Here is a 20,336-nt window from a genome sequence, read left to right on the forward strand (position 1 = left end):
TCACATCTGAAACGGCTACATGTTCCTTGCGGCTCGATTTTTTTGGCTAAAACGAGCTTCCTTCCCGTCCTTGCCCTAAGTCGTTCGAGATCCCAAGCCTGTCCAACATGGTGGGGAACGAACTAGAGAGAGTACTTTGTCCTGTTAGAGCTCTTAAGTACTATTTAAGAAGGTCAAAACCATTACGAGGACAATCAGAAGCCTTATGGTGTGCTATCAAGAAGCCTTCTCTACCAATGTCTAAGAACTCAGTTTCTTACTACATCAGGCTTCTGATTAGAGAAGCAAATTCTCATCTGAAGGAAGAAGACCTTGCTTTGCTGAAGGTAAGGACACATGAAGTGAGAGCTGTGGCTACTTCAGTGGCCTTCAAACAGAACCGTTCTCTGCAGAGTGTTATGGATGCAACCTATTGGAGAAGCAAGTCAGTGTTCGCATCATTCTATCTCAAAGATGTCCAGTCTCTTTACGAGTACTGCTACACCCTGGGTCCATTCGTAGCAACGAATGCAGTAGTAGGCGAGGGCTCAGCCACTACATTCCCATAATTCCATAACTTTTTAACCTTTCTCTTGAATACTTTTTATGGGTTGTTCGGTCGGCTAAGAAGCCTTCCACATCCTTTTTGATTTGGCGGGTGGTCAATTCTTTCTTGAGAAGCGCCGAGGTTAAAGGTTGTGATGAGGTCCTTTAGTATGGGTTGCAGCCCTGTATACTTTAGCACCTTTGGGTTGATTCAGCCTCCAAGAGGAACGCTGCGCTCAGTAAGGAAGACGAACTTAAAAAAGAGACAGAGTAACGGTTCAATTCGACTTCCTTACCAGGTACTTATTATTTCATTGTTATTTGAGATAACTGTTATATGAAATATGGGATACTTAGCTATCCTTTAATCTTGTACACTGGTTTTCACCCACCCCCCTGGGTGTGAATCAGCTACATGATTATCGGGTAAGTTTAATATTGAAAAATGTTATTTTCATTAGTAAAATAAATTTTTGAATATACTTACCCGATAATCATGATTTAATTGACCCTCCCTTCCTCCCCATAGAGAACCAGTGGGACCGAGGAATAATTGAGGAGGTGTCAACAAGAAGTACTTGAGTACCTGGCCACAGGTGGCGCTGGTAAGAACACCCCCTTCTAGTATTGTGATAGCTGGCGTATCCCTCCATAGAATTCTGTCGGGCAACAGAGTTGACAGCTACATGATTATCGGGTAAGTATATTCAAAAATTTATTTTACTAATGAAAATAACATTTTACCCCCAAAGGACGTACTGGTACGTTTTACAAAACTCATCCCTTTACCCCCATGGACGTACCGGTACGTCCTTACAAAAAAATGCCATAAAATTTTTTTTTTCATATTTTTGATAATTTTTTGAGAAAATTCAGGCATTTCCCAAGAGAATGAGACCAACCTGACCTCTCTATGACAAAAATTAAGGCTGTTAGAGCAATTAAAAAAAAATATACTGCAAAATATGCTGGGGAAAAAATAACCCCTTAGGGGTTAGGGCTGGAAATTTCCAAAGAGCCTGGGGGTAAAATGGTTAAAGTACGAGGAGTCAGAACTATCTTCTTACTTTCAAGAAGGGGTCCCCCAAGGCAGTGAGTGTGACTTTATTTGCTTTACCATCAATGAATGGTCTTACGAGTTAGCTACATCCTGGCATACAAGGATCACTATTTGTTGTTGATTTTCCAATTTATTTTAGTGGGTCATTGGCACTACAAGCAAGCCAAAAGCTTCAAATTTCTATCAATGCTGCTTCGCATTTGCTAATGTTCTGGGGTTAGAGTTCTCTTGCTTCAGGGTGCATTCGGGCACCCTATTCTATCTTAATTCTCTTCCTCTTGATTTGTTAAAGTTTTCAGTTTTCACAGTTTATGTTTATATAGGAGATATTTATTTTAATGCTGTTGCTCTTCTGAAAATATTTTCTTTTTCTTCGATTCCTTTCCTCCTTGAGCTATTTTCCCTGTTGGAGCCCCTGGGCTTATAGTATCCTGCTTTTCCAACTAGGGTTGTAGCTTAGCAAATAATAATGATAATAATAATAATTCTAGGGTATTTGTATTCTCTCCTCAGAAGACCAAAGCCATTCGTTTTACTTATACAGTACTCGTAAAATAAAAGATATTATACAAAAGTTTTATGGTTTGAAATAATACCAAATAGTGTGAGTGTACGGATACGGTTGATTAATTCGTCTCGTATAGCGCTGAATTGCCTTTGATGCTCCAGTGCTTGGCTTGAGGCCTAAATTTTCTAATCCTACCCTATCTAAAGGCGACAACCTGTGCTTCCTACCACTTACATTGGAGGGCTCTGTTCCTATGTAAAGGGCATGTATTGTTTGAAAAAAAAGGAAAAATGTTAATACAGTATTTTAAAAAATTTACGGTTAAGTGTTGATAAACCCTGGCTTCTGTAGTAGATGTAATATGAACATCAGATGAATAAAGAAATAAGAGATTTTATCATTAAAATTCTAATTTTAGATATCAGTGCAAGGTTAATTATATGATGTACAGTACAGGATGTTCCTTAATGTAAAACAAGTAGAATTGGTTTCATATGACACATATCATCATCACTTTGTTATTTAACCCTTTTAACCCCAGGCTATTTGGAACTTTCCAACCCTTAACCCCCATGGGGTATTTTTTCAAGCACATTTTGCAGTATATATTTTTTAAATTGCTCTAACAGCCTTAATTTTCATCATAGAGAGGTCAGGTTGGTCTCATTCTCTTGGAAAATGCCTGAAGTTTCTCAAAAAATTATCAAAAACATGCAAAAAAAATGTATATAGCATTTTTTGCAAGGACGTACCGGTACGTCCATGGGGGTAAAGGGATGAGTTTTGTGAAACGTACCAGTACGTCCTTTGGGGGTAAAAGGGTTAAAAGAAAAGTAGGTCCTATTTTTGCCCGGCAGTATTCAATGATTTTGATATTAGAATTGCTGTCTGTTTCCATTATCGTATTTGACAGGTTATTTCTGAAAAACAATTCTAGGAAATAGTTACGGGGTGAGTCCTTCCGTTTTATTTTAAACAGGATTAAGATAAATCATGCGTTGTGGTTTTTTCTCCACAATATTCTTTATGTCAGCTCTTGATGTTTATGTTATGGCTGTTTTTTCTTGTTTAGTTTATGGAGAAAACAGTTAGAAGACAACACGGCCCCTTATTATTTGATGGAGAATTGAATAGTTTTAGTTTATGGAGAAAACAGGTAGAAGACAACACAGCCCCTTATTATTTGGTGGAGAATTGAATAGTTTTAGTTTATGGAGAAAACAGGTAGAAGACAATACTGCCCCTTATTATTTGATGGAGAATCGAATACTGTAGTTTTAGTTTATGGAGAAAACAGGTAGAAGACAATACTGCCCCTTATTATTTGATGGAGATTGAATAGTTTAAGATTTCATGACAGTTATAGATGATACGATTTTTAAGAATTCATGATTGTGATAGATAATACGTTTAGTCATAATAGTTTCCGTGTAGGTACAGGTATCGCCCGGGCCCTGTAAATCAGAAAGACTTCCCTTTAGGGTTATCAGTGCAAGGATTATTAACATGGAGGCTTCCTCCTTTATTGTGTGTAGTTGAATTCCTTCAGGTTTCCAAACAATTTTATGGTCAAAGGAATCACATTTGTAAAATCTATAATACATTTGTATTTCTTTTTATTACTGCTTCAGTGAGGATAGAATCACTTAGATTTAAATCAATTGTCGGTCAATAACCCTTTTACCCCCAAAGGACGTACTGGTACGTTTCACAAAAGCCATCCCTTTACCCCCATGGACGTACCGGTACGTCCTTGCAAAAAAATGCTATAAAATTTTTTTTTTTTATATTTTTGAAATTTTTTTTAGAAAATTCAGGCATTTTCCAAGAGAATGAGACCAACCTGACATCTCTATGACAAAAATTAAGGCTGTTAGAGCAATTTAAAAAATATATACTGCAAAATGTGCTGGGAAAAAAATAACCCCTTGGGGGTTAAGGGTTGGAAATTTCCAAATAGCCTGGGGGTAAAAGGGCTAATAGTTTAGAGTACAAAAATAGATTATTGTATCATAATCTGAATGATAATGCCATATATATTTAATCTCTTGGGATAAGGTAGTTTTTGGTATGGTTGCCAAAGTGCTGTTTGATAGTTCTTATTGGGCTTCTTACTTTTTATGTTGCGAGATCTCTGAGTTAGTTGTAACTGTGATAATTGACTCTTCAAGGTTTACAATGCTTAAATATTTTTAGTTCAGCTGCAGTTAGATTTGTCCCCTAGTTCCAACTCCTCTTATTTCAGTGAATCATTTCATATTTCATTGACTAAATGTTTTTTGTGCTTCTGCTCGATGCTTGAAATTTAGGTAGTTTTTGATGTTCCTTGCAGTAACTAGAGTTCTTGCACATTCTCAGCATTGCTCCTGCACAGATATTGTTTTTTCAATATTAATCTTACCCGATAATCATGTAGCTGTCAACTCCGTTGCCCGACAGAATTCTACGGAAGGGATACGCCAGCGATCGCTATACAAGAGGGGGGTGTACTCACAAGCGCCACCTGTGGCCAGGTACTGCAGTACTTCTTGTTGACACCACCTCAATTTTTCCTCTGTCGTGCTTCCGGCAAGACGTTCATGGATACGCTTATAATTTTGGAGTTTTTTGCTCACGATTTGGTGATGTATTTGCTCTAGAGTTTAGCTTTCGCTATTCAGGAAGTTTTATCATTAGCTTAGCTAGCTTTTGGAATTAATTTGATTAATTATGGTGACGAAGAGAGTATGAACTCTCTTTCACTTTTTAATGGCCGACCCTTCCCTTAGACGGAAGTGTTGGTGTCTAAGAGAGTATAGACTCTCTTTCTTAATTTTGCTTAACAAAAGTTTTAGATTTATTTTATATCTCTCCGCCTTTTATAGGCCTCTTCGATTAACTTCCTTTTATTATAAACTTATTAAAATTAATTTTTATATTTGTTTATATTCGACCTTTCCTAATAGTAGGCGGTCTTTTCTTGGTATCGAAGTTAATTAACATTGAGCCCGTCATTTCGGTTTTACCTGTTAACATATTATGCTATTTTAATGTTTTTGAAAGAATTTCTTTGATAGTCTCGTACTGTTTTCAAAGTTGAACTAACGTTTTGTATTGTCTCTGCAGTTGTTGACGTTCAGAACGTTCATCTTGCGCTCTATCGTTACGATAGAGAGAGAATTTTCACGGTGTCACGTTGCAGTAAGAGTAACCGTTTCTAGCGTTTTGTTCATTCTTTCTTAGATTAATGGTTTTAATTCTAATAAAGAAACTTTTTATTTGGGAAATTTTTCAGTTTTTTTCCTTTAACAATAATATGTTTTAACGATATATATGATTGGGCTCTTCTCTCAGGTTCTAAGTCTAGAGAGAGAGAGAGAGAGAGATAGAGACGGAGGGAGAGAGAGCTGGATAAACTTTTCGTTCAAGCGAGTAACGTGGTTATCGTTTTTGCTCTTCTCCCTAGTCTCTTTAGGGGAAGAAGGTAAACGTTTCTAGAGTTTTATTCTTGTTCTCAAGCTTTATGCGGTGAGAGATTTTAAACGTTGTTTATTTGATCTAGTGTTTAGTCTCTTTCCAGCCACTGAATTATTTATCTTTCATTAGATTTTTCTGTTACATTGTAATTCTGTTTTCGCAATTACTAACTTTTAAGGAAGGATAGAATTGCGTGTTTCAGGTACAAACCACTTAAAGTTTCGAGTTCAGTGAAATAAGTGCAAACAGAAAATCAAAAGTGATAAGTGATTAGCGCAAAGTGTGTCAGTGTTGTGCGTGAGGGTACTTCTGTGCGTGCCAGTCGTCCTCCCAGTCCGGGACCTCTTGCAAGCTCCCAAGCCCAGGGGAGAAGCAATGTCGAAGGGCAAAAGGGTTCGGCAGGCCTTGATCGGCGCACAGAAGTATCCTCGGTGGTTGCGGGCGTGTCTTACAGAGACCGTCACTCCCACCCGCAGACGATTGAGCCCTTATTTTGCTCGTCTGCAGAAGAAATTTCGGGGAGAAAACGCTGGACTCAGGTCTCAAGACCTCTTAAACGTAAAGTCCAGACCTCTAGAGTTCAACAACCCGGATGCAGTCATTGGGTTAGCTCTGACTCTCCGCAGTCATCAGGTGACTGCACACCTCCTAAGAGAGGTAAGGCGATCCCTCAACAGACCTCATCTTCTGTTAAGGCTTTGCCTCAACAGACCTTATCGTCTGTTGATCCCAAGATGACTTTGCTGCAGTCCATGCAGTCGCAGCTTGCGGTCTTAATGCGTGAGTTTCAGGCTGAGAAGGTTACACCTTCTCCTGCGAGCGCTCCGCCTCACCGCAGTCCAGTCTGCCAGGCGTACGAAGTTGAGGTTCCTCAAGCTACCTTACCACGTTCGGAGTTGCCAATTACCAGCGTTGTGCAGCAACCTCAACCTTCCTTAAGGCAACCTCAACAATGGGAGCAGGAGTCTTATGCCTTGAGGCAAGATTTTCTTGCAGTTAGACCATCTTCGAGGCAACAACCTCTTGAGGTACGACAACCTCTACCATCCTTGAGGCAGCCACCTCAGCTCTCGCAGCTGCTACCTCAAATTTCCTCAAGGCGAGAGCCTCAACTCTTGAGGCTAGCTCCTCAGGAACCTCAACTCGTGAGACAGGAACTGCGTTCTGCGCAGCCGCTACCTCAACTCTCGCAGCTCACACCTCAAGAACCTCTACTCGTGAGTCAAGAGCCTCTCTCTGCGCAGCCACCTCAACCCTTGAGGCAAGCGCAACTCTTGAGGCAGGAACCTCATGCTATGAGTCAGCCACCTCAACGCATGCATCTGCCACTTTCTCCTCAACTTGAGCCTCTTCCCATTCAACTTTAAAAAACAAAAATGAATCATGAGTTATGAATGTAATGTAAATTTTATGTTGATATTAAAACCCCATGCAAGCATGCATGAAGTAATGCAGTGCTGCGAGTTTCCCTTTCCTGAGGTGAAGTAGATTATAGTACGTATATTTAGTGCAGCTTAATTCTACGATTAGCCGGCTATCAAATTCATCAACAAAACAGTCTAATCAATTCCCTCGGCACGTGCACTTTCAATAGACAGTAATGCGATATTACTCAATCTAGCACTGGTCATGGAATTTCTGAGAAATGTTCCACGCCATGCAACATGCTCTGCTTACCTTACAGCATGCTCTACATACAGCATGCTCTGCATACAGCATGCTCTGCATACAGCATGCTCTGCATACCTTACCGCATGCTTCTCAGTCACACATCTTTGGTTGTTGCCAACTCACTAGACTGTCAAGCAGTTTCATAACGTTGCCTTCTAGTCTGCTGCTTTTGCACCAGTGAAACTCTCACTGAGAGAACTTAGCTTTTCTCGGATATGGTCCCTGTAGATGAGAAAGTGCTTTTCTCCCTCCTTCTGATATTCCCTTGAGGACTCTGTCATTTGGAGAGGAGCCTTTAGCTGCGTAGCCCCCTATGGACTTTTATTTAAGCATAACATGCTTCCAGGGAAGGTAATGGTTCCACTTCAGTCGCTAACCCCGTCTGTTACCACACCTGCTCCCATAGACCTTGATCTGTGTTGCAAGACATGCAGTCCAAGCTTAGTCCTTGTTAGAGGATTTTTTGTTTACGGAGTCAGTGTGTCACTGGGAAGACGTTCAACAACCAGCAGAAGTGACTTGTTGTGACGCAGTGCGACAACCTCAGCAACCCGATAAGGAGTTGTCTGTACGACCCAGACAGTCTAGACAGCTTCGGGTTGTCACTGTACTTCCTCGCTTCCCCATGGTTGACAGTTCACAGACTGCAGCAGTACCATGATCTTGTGTCCGGCTCCGTCAGACGACTGGCTTTTAAGAGCTCCCACAAGTCGTCTCTGTCTGGAGATTCTCAGATGGACTATGGATCTGACCAAGGAACTGGGCCTCCTGGTCAATTTTGAGGAGTCTCAGCTCGTCCCATCCCAGACCATTGTCTACCTGGGTATGGATCTTCAGAGTCGAGCTTTTCGGGCTTTTCCATCGGCCCCAAGGATCTTCCAAGCCCTAGAATGCATCCAGAGCATGCTGAGAAGGAACCGATGCTCAGTCAGGTAGTGGATGAGTCTAACAGGGACACTTTCATCGCTGGCCCTGTTCATCGTGTTAGGGAGACTCCACCTCCCCCCCCCTTCAGTATCATCTAGCTGCTCACTGGATAAAGGACATGACGCTAGAGACGGTCTCAGTTCCTGTTTCCGAAGAGAGGAGGTCTTCTCTCGCGTGGTGTAAGAACAGCTTTCTTCTCAAGGAAGTCTACCTCTGGCTGTTCAGAAACCCGACCGCCGTCTCCTCTCGGACGCATCAGACACGGGCTGGGGTGCGACTTTGGACGGACAGGAATGCTCGGGAACATGGAATCAGGAGCAAAGGACACTTCACATCAATTGCAAGGAGTTGTTGGCGGTTCTTCTGGCCTTGATAAACTTCAAGTCCCTCCAGCTTAACAAGGTGGTGGAGGTGGACGCTGACTACACCACAGCCCTGGCTTACATCTTCAAGCAGGAAGGGATTCTTTCGTGGAAGTTGTTCTAGATCGCAAGGGACCTCCTCATCTGGTCAAAAGATCGAAAGCTCACGCTGGTAACGAGGTTCATTCAGGGCGGTATGAATGTCATGGCAGATCACCTCAGCCGGAAGGGTCAGGTCATCCCCACAGAGTGGACCCTTCACAAGAATGTTTGCAGCAGACTTTGGGCCCTGTGGGGTCAGCCAACCATAGATCTGTTCGCTACCTCGATAACCTAGAGACTCCTGTTGTATTGTTCTCCGATTCCAGACCCAGCAGCAGTTCACGTGGATGCTTTTCTGCTGGATTGGTCCCATCTCGACCTGTATGCATTCCCGCCGTTCAAGATTGTCAACAGGGTACTTCAGAAGTTCTCCTCTCGCAAAGGGACACGGCTGACGTTGGTTGGCTCCGCTCTGGCCCGCGAGAGAATGGTTCATAGAGGTACTGCAATGGCTGGTCGACATTCCCAGGACTCTTCCTCTAGGAGTGAACCTTCTACGTCAACCTCACGTAAAGAAGGTACACCCAAACCTCCACGCTCTTCGTCTGACTGCCTTCAGACTTTCGAAAGACTCTCAAGAGCTAGGGGCTTTTCGAAGGAGGCAGCCAGAGCGATTGCCAGAGCAAGGAGAACATCCACTCTCAGAATCTATCAGTCTCAAGGGGAAGTCTTCCGTAGCTGGTACAAGACCAATGCAGTTTCCTCAACCAGTACCACTGTAACCCAGATTGCTGACTTCCTGTTACATCTAAGGAAAGTAAGATCCCTTTCAGCTCCTACTCTCAAGGGTTACAGAAGTATGTTGGCAGCGGTTTTCCGCCACAGAGGCTTGGATCTTTCCACCAACAAAGATCTACAGGACCTCCCTAGGTCTTTTGAGACCTCAAAGGAACGTCGGTTGTCCACTCCAAGCTGGAATCTAGACGTGGTCCTAAGGTTCCTTATGTCATCAAGATTTGAACCTCTCCAATCAGCCTCTTTTTAGGACCTCACATTAAAAACTCTTTTCCTCGTGTGCTTGACAACAGCTAAAAGAGTAAGTGAGATCCACGCCTTCAGCAGGATCATTGTTTTCACATCTGAAACGGCTACATGTTCCTTACAGCTCGGTTTTTGCTAAACGAGCTTCCTTCACGTCCTTGGCCTAAGTCGTTCGAGATCCCAAGCCTGTCCAACTTGGTGGGGAATGAACTGGAGAGAGTACTTTGCCCAGTTAGAGCTCTTAGGTACTATCTTAAAAGGTCTTAACCTTTACGAGGACAATCAGAAGCCTTATGGTGTGCTTTCAAGAAACCTTCTTTTCCAAGGTCTAAGAACTCAGTTTCTTACTATTCAGGCTTCTGATTAGGGAAGCACATTCTCATCTGAAGGAAGAAGACCTTGCTTTGCTGAAGGTAAGGACACATGAAGTGGGAGCTGTGGCTACTTCAGTGGCCTTCAAACAGAACCGTTCTCTGCAGAGTGTTATGGATGCAACCTATTGGAGAAGCAAGTCAGTGTTCGCATCATTCTATCTCAAAGATGTCCAGTCTCTTTACGAGTACTGCTACACCCTGGGACCATTCGTAGCAACGAATGCAGTAGTAGGCGAGGGCTCAGCCACTACATTCCCATAATCCCATAACCTTTTAACCTTTCTCTTGAATACTTTTTATGGGTTGTACGGTCGGCTAAGAAGCCTTCCACATCCTTGTTGATTTGGCGGGTGGTCAATTCTTTCTTGAGAAGCGCCGAGGTTAAAGGTTGTGATGAGGTCCTTTAGTATGGGTTGCAGCCCTTGATACTTCAGCACCTTAGAGTTGTTCAGCCTCCTAAGAGGAACGCTGCGCTCAGTAAGGAAGACGAACTTATTTAAGGCAGAGTAGTGGCTCAAGTCGACTTCCTTACCAGGTACTTATAATTTCATTGTTATTTTGAATAACTGAGAATATGAAATACGGGATTCTTAGCTTCCTGATATACATGTACACTGGTTTTCACCCACCTCCCTGGGTGTGAATCAGCTACATGATTATCGGGTAAGATTAATATTGAAAAATGTTATTTTCATTAGTAAAATAAATTTTTGAATATACTTACCCGATAATCATGATTTAATTGACCCACCCTTCCTCCCCATAGAACCAGTGGACCGAGGAAAAATTGAGGTGGTGTCAACAAGAAGTACTGCAGTACCTGGCCACAGGTGGCGCTTGTGAGTACACCCCCCTCTTGTATAGCGATCGCTGGCGTATCCCTTCCGTAGAATTCTGTCGGGCAACGGAGTTGACAGCTACATGATTATCGGGTAAGTATATTCAAAAATTTATTTTACTAATGAAAATAACATTTTTCTATTAACTAAGATAAAAGTATTTTAATTTTAGTTTGTGTAACATTATCTATCTTTCAAAAAGATGCTAAAAAAAATAGGATGTTGGGAACATTAAGCATTTTTTGAGATACATCTATAGAGAACTTGGGTATACATTTCATTTTTACTTTATGCGTAATTTTGTAGAATTTTAAAGAATTAACTTAAGTATTTATGGGTGGGAGTTTGCTTTAGCAAATTTCGACCATGGAAATACCGTAGCATAATTGCATGTATTAACAAAAAAGTTAGTTGAACATTTGTTGAAATAACAATGTCATTTTGATAGTTATTAAGTTTAAGAAGTCAAAGTCTCTCAAATTCTCTTGCTATTTCCAAACTCCTTTGTAACCATTGTAAAATTCTTTAGTTAGGAATTTGCAAGTTTTAATCTTGGATCATAGCTACTCATCGGGAGTGTTTGTTCTTATGCGAATACAGACTTGAGTCCTACAGGTAGGGAGTATGTTTTCAGCGCAAAGCTTGACGACCGTTGAATCATTTAACAAGCAGTTAAGCCAAGGGTGAAAGCGAGGGTGAGGAGCCCTGCCTCCTAACCTATCAAAGTTTCTTCACTTATGTTTTTGGCCACATCAAGTACAGTAATACCAGTGTACCCGTAAGAGAACTTTTCATTTTCTTTTTCAGAAGGTGCATTCTGGCTGTTGATCCTTAGAAGGTGAAGCGAGACACTCAATCTTGAGAGGATGAACTTAACCGGCTATATATAAACATTCTCACTGCTTCTGCTAGGGGGAGGATTGTTTGCAATCGTCTTTGGTTGCCGACTATAGGTCATGGCCTCCTTTGTGGTGTCAGGCGTATGCTTTAAGGGGGAGAAAGAGAGCTTTGCTTCTTCCTTTCGTTCGTTGGGTGCAATTCCTACCGCTGCTCCCGTGCTTACTCTCCTTGCTCAATCCCCTGGGAGTATGTGTCAGGAGCAAGTCGCCCCCTGTCCTAAGTCGGCGATCTTTCAGGTTCCGGTGGCATGTTGCTTCTTCCTTTCGTTCATTGGGTGCAATTGCTTTCGCTACTCCTGTGCCTACTCTCCTTGCTCAATCCCCTGGGAGTATGTGTCAGGAGCAAGTCGCCCTCTGTCCTAAGTCGGCGATCTTTCCCGGTGGCATGTCGGGTTCCTCCCGTTTTTGTCACACCCCATTGGAGGTTGGAGGCTCGTCTCCATTTGTGCTACTGCTGATGATGAGTGTGAATGAAGGAAAGTATTGGCGTCCTTCGGTCTTTCATTGAAGGACGTAGTCAGTGTGTCCCCGATGATGTCTGCAGTGATTGCCCCTCCCCGGGGGCCTAGGTACCAGACTGTTGGGACCACCCGCAACTTCTCGGAAGGAACTGGGGCATGCAGCTCTTTGTGTTACCCTACCTGTTTCTTCCAGGCAGTAGGGCGGCTGAAGAAGTGAAGAAGAGGGTTACGCTTTGCAGCATTCTCCCCCATCTTTCATCCGAGAGTAGGGGGAATTCCTTGTCGTGCCTTGGGCAATCCAGCAGAAGCATAGGGCCGAACCTTGGGTTGTGTGATTCCTTCAGGATGGTTACTTACCAACATTCTCAGGCCTTTGGTCCCCCTCCATCTTGGGTATAGATTACTTATCCATTTTTTAAACATCGAGGACCCTGGCCTTTCAGATAAAGGGAGGAGGAATGTTGGAGTGGATCACGCTTAAAGAATTCCATCAGAGGAAGACTTCTTGCTTTCAGTAGATCTGAAGGATGTGTACTTTTATTACCCAAGTATCAGTCCTCTCTTAGTGACTCTTCTCCCACTATTTCAAAATATTAAACGTCCAACAAATATTTTTATGATGAATAGGCTGACATAAGTCTATTTTTATAGTTTATATATGAAAGATCTATTTTAATGATGTTACTGTTTTTAAAATGTTTTGTATTAATTGTTCATTACTTCTCGTATAGTATATCTTTTTCCTTATTTCCTTCCTCACTGGGCTATTTTTCCATTTAAGCCCTTGGTGTTAGCTAGTACATCACATACATATACCAAGGCACTTCCCCAAATTTTGGGGGTTAGCCGACATCAAACAAATGAAATAAAAAAGGGGACCTCTCCTCTCTACGTTCCTCCCAGCCTGACAAGGGACTCAACCGAGTTCAGCTGGTACTGGTAGGGTGCCACAGCCCACCCTCCCACATTATCCACCACAGATGAAGCTTCATAATGCTGAATCCCCTACTGCTGCTACCTCCGCAGTCATCTAAGGCACCGGAGGAAGCAGCAGGGCCTACCGGAACTGCGTCACAATCGCTCGCCATTCATTCCTATTTCTAGCACGCTCTCTTGCCTCGCTCACATCTATCCTCGTATCACCCAGAGCTTCCTTCACTCCATCCATCCACCCAAACCTTGGCCTTCCTCTTGTACCTCTCCCATCAACTCTTGCATTCATCACCTTCTTTAGAAGACAGCCATTTTCCATTCTCTCAACATGGCCAAACCACTTCAACACATACCAGAAGAATATAAATTTCTTGAAAATGGTGATCAGTTGTTATTATACGATAGTGGGGAAGATTGCCCGGACAGAATTTTAGTTTTTGGCACAAAAGCTGGGCTAGATGACCTTGAGAAAAACAAGGACTGGGCGTGTGACGGCACGTTTACATGCAGCCCAGAGATATATTACCAATTGCTCACATTACATATTGTTATAAAGAATATTAGTATACCACGTATTTTTGTCTTGCTACCAGACAAATCTCAAGTAACTTACAGCAGACTTTTCAGTGCCTTGAAGGACTTACTCCCATCATTACAACCCGAAACATTGATGGTCGATTTTCATAGCATTTTTTTGTAAGGATGTACCGGTACGTCCATGGGGGTAAAGGGATGGCTTTTGTGAAACGTACCAGTACGTCCTTTGGGGGTAAAAGGGTTAACGCCTTTTCTGCTGTATTTCCAACAATAAAAGTAACAGGTTGTTTATTTCATAGGGCTAAGAATATTTATAGGCACATTGTGGATCTCGGTTTAAAATCGCGTTATCAAACAGACGCAGAAATCAACAAAAAAATCAAATGTTTCACCGCCTTAGCTTTCCTTCCTGTGCAAGATGTTATTGATGGATTTATCGAGTTATCAGATGATGACGATTTACCCCAAGAATTAGTATCTTATTTCGAAACGCACTATAGAGGAGAGCGAAGACGAAGAGTGGAGCCTACTTTTCCTATTATGATTATTATTATTATTACTATCCAAGCTACAACCCTAATTGGAAAAGCAAGATGCTATAAGCCCATGGGCTCCAATAGGGAAAACTAGCCCAGTGAGGAAAGGAAATAAGGAAATAAATAACTGAAGAGAACAAATTAACAATAAATCATTCTAAAAAAAGTAATGTCAAAAGAGATATGTCATATATAAACTATTAACAACGTCAAAAACATATATGTCATATATAAACTATAAAAAGACTCATGCATTATGGAATGTTTTTGAACGAGTTGAGCATAATAGAAGCAGAACGAACAACAGCATAGAAGGCTACCATAATGCACTGCAAAGCTCAATGAGAAATCTGCATCCAAATCTATGGAAGCTTATTTCGTATCTAAAAAAGGAAGAGATTTTAGCAAGAAAGAAAAAGTGTGACTTAGACCGAGGAAACGCTGAAGGAATGAAAAAGGTATATAGTGATGTCAACACTAGACTCCATCGATAACTAATTGGGTACAATTCTGCACAGAAAAGAGACTATTTGTGTAGTGTTGCGTGGAATCTACACTCTTTTTAAATTATTGCATTTTTTCTGTTTTCTTGTTTTACGTCAAAATTGTCTTGCGGCGATTTTTCCTATTAGGCGAAATTTCTTGAGGCGAGAATTCCTGAGGCGAGTTTTCATGCGGCAAACTTGTTTACGGCGAATTTTCCTAAAACCCTTCACTCCATCCATCCACCCATACCTTGGCCTTCCTCTTGTACTTCTCCCATCAACTCTTGCATTCATCATAGAGGTGGAGCTGGAGGGAGAGTGACTGTACCAGTTCAGTCCTCTGGGTGCTAAATGGGTTACTGCTCCTCAGGTGTTCATTCAGATGTTCACATGGATAGTAACGTGGGGCCACTACAAGCAATATGTACGACTGTAGATGCATGTCTCGGATGGGTGATCCTTGCCTCTGTGTGGCCGTGGCGACAAGATTGAGTTCGACTTTCCACTATCATCATGATCTGGAGATTGTGATAATCAAGGCAAAGTTGAATTGCTTACCCAAGCCAAGGTCGATACACTTGGGCATGTGGGTAGCATCGGATTCAACTAATTAGGTAATCACATCAGCAAGCCTAAGGAGGTAGTGCGTATAGTCTGTCATACAGAACTACCCCAGCTCTGACAGAATCTTCTCAGCCGCCTTTCTAAACTGGTGAAGCTCATCCTTCTAAGAGCTCCTTTGGTAAAGATCTCATCAAACACTGTTGGAAGAATCGCTGGTTAGCGTTTAGGGATTACCATCCCTTCTTGTGCTGTTGGGATGGAAGACTTGGGTTGATCTTACCTTTTGACTAATAAGGAATCCCTCTTAAATCTTTGATTCCGTACATGCAACTATGCTCAGGTGCATTGAAAGAAGGAAGGCAGGCATGCCTGAACAACTGAGTTGTCTCAGCAGTGGGATCAGCAGAAGCATCTACTCTTTGATGGCTTGGGTTTAATAATCTTATAGTGCTGCAAGTCTTCCAAGAGCGTTGAGGAGGAATCCGATTGGTAGATGCGATAACACCACCTTATTGGCTTACGACAAAGCAGATGCTTTTCGGGGAGGCATTTCATGCTGGTGAGTTGTCAGCCAATCACATTCTGGGCAAGAGGAATGGGCTAGCTGACACAGTAACCAAGGGAAGTTTTTTAGGGTCTGATGGTTTCTACTATGCGTAAGGAAGTGTGTCCTGGTTGGAAGGTTCTCCAGGAAGTGACACAGTAACCAAGGGAAGTTTGTAGGGTCAGATGGTTTCTACTATGCGTAATGAAGTTTGTTCTGGTTGGAGTGTTCTCCAGGAAATGACTTGTTTGCCATACAGCTAGACAAGAAGAACCTCGGGTTTTCACCCCTTTCCAACTCCATGTATGTTTGAAGTCACCTTCCAACACCCATGGGATCACTTGGATGGTTACACCCTGTCTCCAATGAAACCTGGTTTGTCAACTAGTCTAACGTATGAGATTACAACGGGACTCGGTATGATTTGGGTGGCTCCCAGATGGCCTCATCCCAAATGGTTTCCTGTTTTCCCTTGTCGAGATATGGATGAACCCCCTTGGTCTTTACTCGCATGGTAAAGTAGGACATTCTCTATGGTGGATATCAAATAAGGGATTCTTCTCAAGTCAGATCATCTGTAGACAAGATATTGGAGTTCCACTTCTTGGCTGGGAGAAGCTCCTCTCAGTAGCGGCCATCAAGGCTACCGCTCAGAACATTGTCTTTTGATGGAAGGGGATAGTTTTTCTCTACCGCATCCGAGCTTTTGAGAAGGTCTTGGTCGAAGTTCAGACTCTCAAGACTGTTTCTGCTGCCTTATAATCAGCAATGAGGTTATGTTGGTGACATGGTCTCTCTGTCTTAGTCTCCCAATCTCAAGAGGTGCGTAGGAGCTACTTAGTGTAGTGCTGTAGTGGATAGCGGGTTGCGGTCGGATGTAGCACATAGACTGACTGTTCTAGATGCTAACCCAACTCTCACTGCACTATACTTAAGGGAATTGTCCCAAGAAAAGTCAGTACTATATAGTATGAGCACTAGGCACCAGCCCCTTGATTTAGTTCTGGGAAAGTGGACCTAACAAGCAATTGAGATCTTTAGGTAGATTTTAGTTTTAGACAAGCATATGAAATATTTCAGTAATTTAAATTTGCTCTGCTATCTAGATAGTTAGGAATCGGTAACGCAGTCGTCGGAAAAGAATAATCTTAACCCTTTTACCCCCAAAGGACGTACTGGTACGTTTCACAAAAGCCATCCCTTTACCCCCATGGATGTACCGGTACATCCTTGCAAAAAAATGCTATAAATTTTTTTTTCTTTTTGATAATTTTTTGAGAAAATTCAGACATTTTTCAAGAGAATGAGACCAACCTGACCTCTCTATGACAAAAATTAAGGCTGTTAGAGCAATTTAAAAAAAATATACTGCTAAATGTGCTGGGAAAAAAATAACCCCCTGGGGGTAAAGGGTTGGAAATTTCCAAATAGCCTGGGGGTAAAAGGGTTAAGATATAAAGAGAAATATTTATTTTTTTAAGGAAAAATCTAATGTGCTATAATGGGAAAAAAGAAATTAAAAGGCAATGCTTAAAATGGAAAATTAACACTAAGAAAAAGTTATGAACTTTACTACTTATAGTGGTATGTTTTTATCACCAAAACCATATTTTTAGTCTATTATGCATGGGGGAAAAATGCATCTATACAAATATGACAATCTTTGTTCATCGAGGAAGAAATATTTTTTACAATACAATAACGATTTTATGAACATGATTTCCAGAATACCCATCACAGTCGGGATAAAGCACTTTCTATAAGTTAAAGCCTCATTGGAGCCTCTTTGACCCTTTAACCCCCAAAGGATGTACTGGTACGTTTCATAAAACTCGTCCCTTTACCCCCATGGACGTACCGGTACGTCCTTGCAAAAAACTTATTTACATTTTTTTTGCATAACTTAATGAGAAACTTCAGGCATTTTCCAAAAGAATGAGACCAACCTAACCTCTCTATGACAAAAATTACGCCTGTTAGAGCAATTTAAAAAAAAATGTATTGCAAAATGTGCTTGAAAAAAAAAAAAACACCTTGGGGTAAAGGGTTGGAAAGTTCCAAATAGATTGGGGGTAAAAGAGTTGAGTATCACCAACTCTGCAAATATATAAAAATAAACAGGTTTAAAGGTCAATCATGAATGGCAGCGGCAGGGAACAGTTACAGTGCCCTAGAAACTGATCATATATACATATAATCAGCACCCAAGCCCCCTCTATGCTAGAGAAATGTCTTGAAATTACTATTAGATGTGGGTTTGTTTATGTGCCTTTTACCTTGAATAGATTCTTCTTATCTGGTCTACTAGACTTATATGTGGAAATCCAATGATCTCTGACCCATACATAACCTGAAGCCGAGTTAGTGCATCCTGCCCCCCAGCAGGGAAATGTCGATGTCGACAATAAGGATTTGTATTTCCCATCGGAACAAAAAGGGTAGAGTTTCAAACGTACCCTGTTAACTTACCTTAAGTCTATAAGGTCATGATTATTCCTTTAGGAAAATAATATTGTGACTTCAAGAACCTAAACACTATAAAAGGTTTAGTAAAAACTCCAATATACTTTATTAGCATATAACTGAGGGAGCAGTAATAAAATGCAAATACAGTTTAAGTATCTTATTAGGCAACTAGATTATCAAAATGTAGTTACAGCAAAGTATGTAATCAACTTCCGTGGTTCGTGCTGAATGGTCACTGCAGCCAGGATGAACTCTGCAAGCTCTCCTCGCCCTGAGGAAAGCATAAGATTCCTTCACATGGGTACCCATGTGAGACTTGGCCAGGAAAAGGAAGATTTCTGGGGCATTATGCTTGCTGTCACTTAGTTCCAAGCAGTTCTGAAGAGAGAGAGAGGCCACAAGTTTCTCCTTCGACTCCTGTTCCTCCTTCAGAAGATGGTCTGGCAACAAAGGAAGGTTCTCGTTGAACTGCTATCCAGCAATCTCCGGGTCTAGTTTGGAGACGGAGAAGGTTAGGTGGACATCCTTCCACTTTCCTTCACCAGTAGGCAGTGCGAGGGAGAATGTCTTGCATTCTTTTAAAGTCGGGCAGGGTTTTCCCTCGTCGGCAGCCTTGACGACAGAGTCGAACGCTTTCTCTGTAAAGGGAAAGGAGATCGAGGAAGGGGCGAGAAAAGTAACGTGTTTCTTGCTCAGCGCTGAAACTTTAGTATTAGTACAGTCCGATCCCTTTAGGGTCTTTAGAAGGATGGCCTGCACCTTATCGTGTTCAAAACGATGACATCCTTAAGGACCGTTTCTTCTCGGGTTACACTCTCGTCCCGCAGTCTCCGTAGCACTCGGGATAAACAGAGAAGCTAGGCCAGAACTCGAGGTCTTCAATAGGTCTGGCTCCCAGCTTCTCAGAAACGAACAGTTTTCCATCTATCATGGGCATGTGCTCCGCATACCTCCAGCGACTGGTTTCGGAGCAATGAGGGAGATCGGACACTCTAAGAGGCTTCTTAGATGTGCCCTTGACGGCCCCAAGATGGTCAATCTTCTCCTGCATGGTCCTTTGCTGCTGTTTGAACGACTCCTGCATGGCCTTCTGCTCCTGTTGGAACGACTCTATCATGAGTTTAAGAGACGCCAGAATCTCATCACTTACACTGGCCTGAGCAACAGGTTGTGGAGTCGGTGCAGAGAACGGCGATGGTAACGACTGGTATACGGCCAAAGCAAACTGGGGGTCTTCTGTCGCCGTCGAAAGGGATTCCTCTTCCTCCATGAGGGGAAGATCCTCGTCCTCTTCAGGGATGCCTTGCAGCAGGTCTTGTTCTGTGTCGGAGAACACTTCTGACAGCCTCTCTTGCTGGATGTCCATGTCCTCTACGGTCCTACTGGTGTCAGAGTCAACCTCCAGCTGGATGAAGGGAGACTGAAGCTGTTCCTGGGACACCACCACGCTAGGAAGAGCCTTGGGGAACAATATACGCCCCAGGGAGTCGTTCGGTAGGTATGGTCCCGGTGAGTTCTTCTGGAACCCCCTTACCCTCTTGCGAAGGGTATCCCTCGCCGTGTCCCTAGTCTGTAGGGTAACTAAAGGGGCTTTGCCGAAGCCGTTGGTTAGAAGAGTCGAGCAAATGGTGCACCCTTTCGGGTCCCAATACTTCAGGACTCCTGTGATGATGCAGCAGAGGGCATGAGACCTACACTTTGTGTGGCCACAGAAGTCCCTCCCCTTGTGGTTGCAGAACATCGCTCCACATTTTTCCCCAGGATTATCCTGTAAAGAAGAAGATTTCAATGAGTATAACATATTGTATCTCAGGGATATATAAAGCATGCATTATATAATAACAATAGTAATCACTATTGTACAGTATATGGTAGCTTAGGATAGTAAGCTTGAAGGGAAATAAGAAAAGACACATATCCGAGTGTATTCTCTTCCCAGACTATTGCTGAGACCTCCGTCCGTATTAATACCAAGTTTCCCTTATAGGGAAGGTTACAAGGGTGAGAAACTTTAGAAAGTAGAGTTAGTGTTAGTAAGTAATTTATACCAACATCATCCACCTGTAGTACTGTATTAATACAGACCGGGTATTGTAAATCCCAGAT

The 20,336-nt window shown here is 42.3% G+C and overlaps 1 protein-coding gene and 1 long non-coding RNA gene across 2 annotated transcripts in view; one reads left to right on the forward strand and one right to left on the reverse strand.

Moving 5' to 3' along the window:
* LOC137637479 (clumping factor A-like) overlaps positions 1-17,015 on the forward strand; it is a 123,460-nt gene extending 106,445 nt beyond the window's left edge. The window contains exon 2 of the mRNA XM_068369664.1: positions 16,479-17,015. The gene's annotated coding sequence lies outside the window, so the exon portion shown is untranslated. The remainder of the gene's footprint in view (positions 1-16,478) is intronic.
* LOC137637481 (uncharacterized) overlaps positions 1-20,336 on the reverse strand; it is a 178,299-nt gene that overhangs the window by 77,962 nt on the left and 80,001 nt on the right. The gene's annotated exons all lie outside the window — the stretch shown is intronic.

The sequence above is a fragment of the Palaemon carinicauda genome, unplaced genomic scaffold (genome assembly GCF_036898095.1).
Source record: "Palaemon carinicauda isolate YSFRI2023 unplaced genomic scaffold, ASM3689809v2 scaffold78, whole genome shotgun sequence".
NCBI classification, from domain to species: domain Eukaryota; kingdom Metazoa; phylum Arthropoda; class Malacostraca; order Decapoda; family Palaemonidae; genus Palaemon; species Palaemon carinicauda.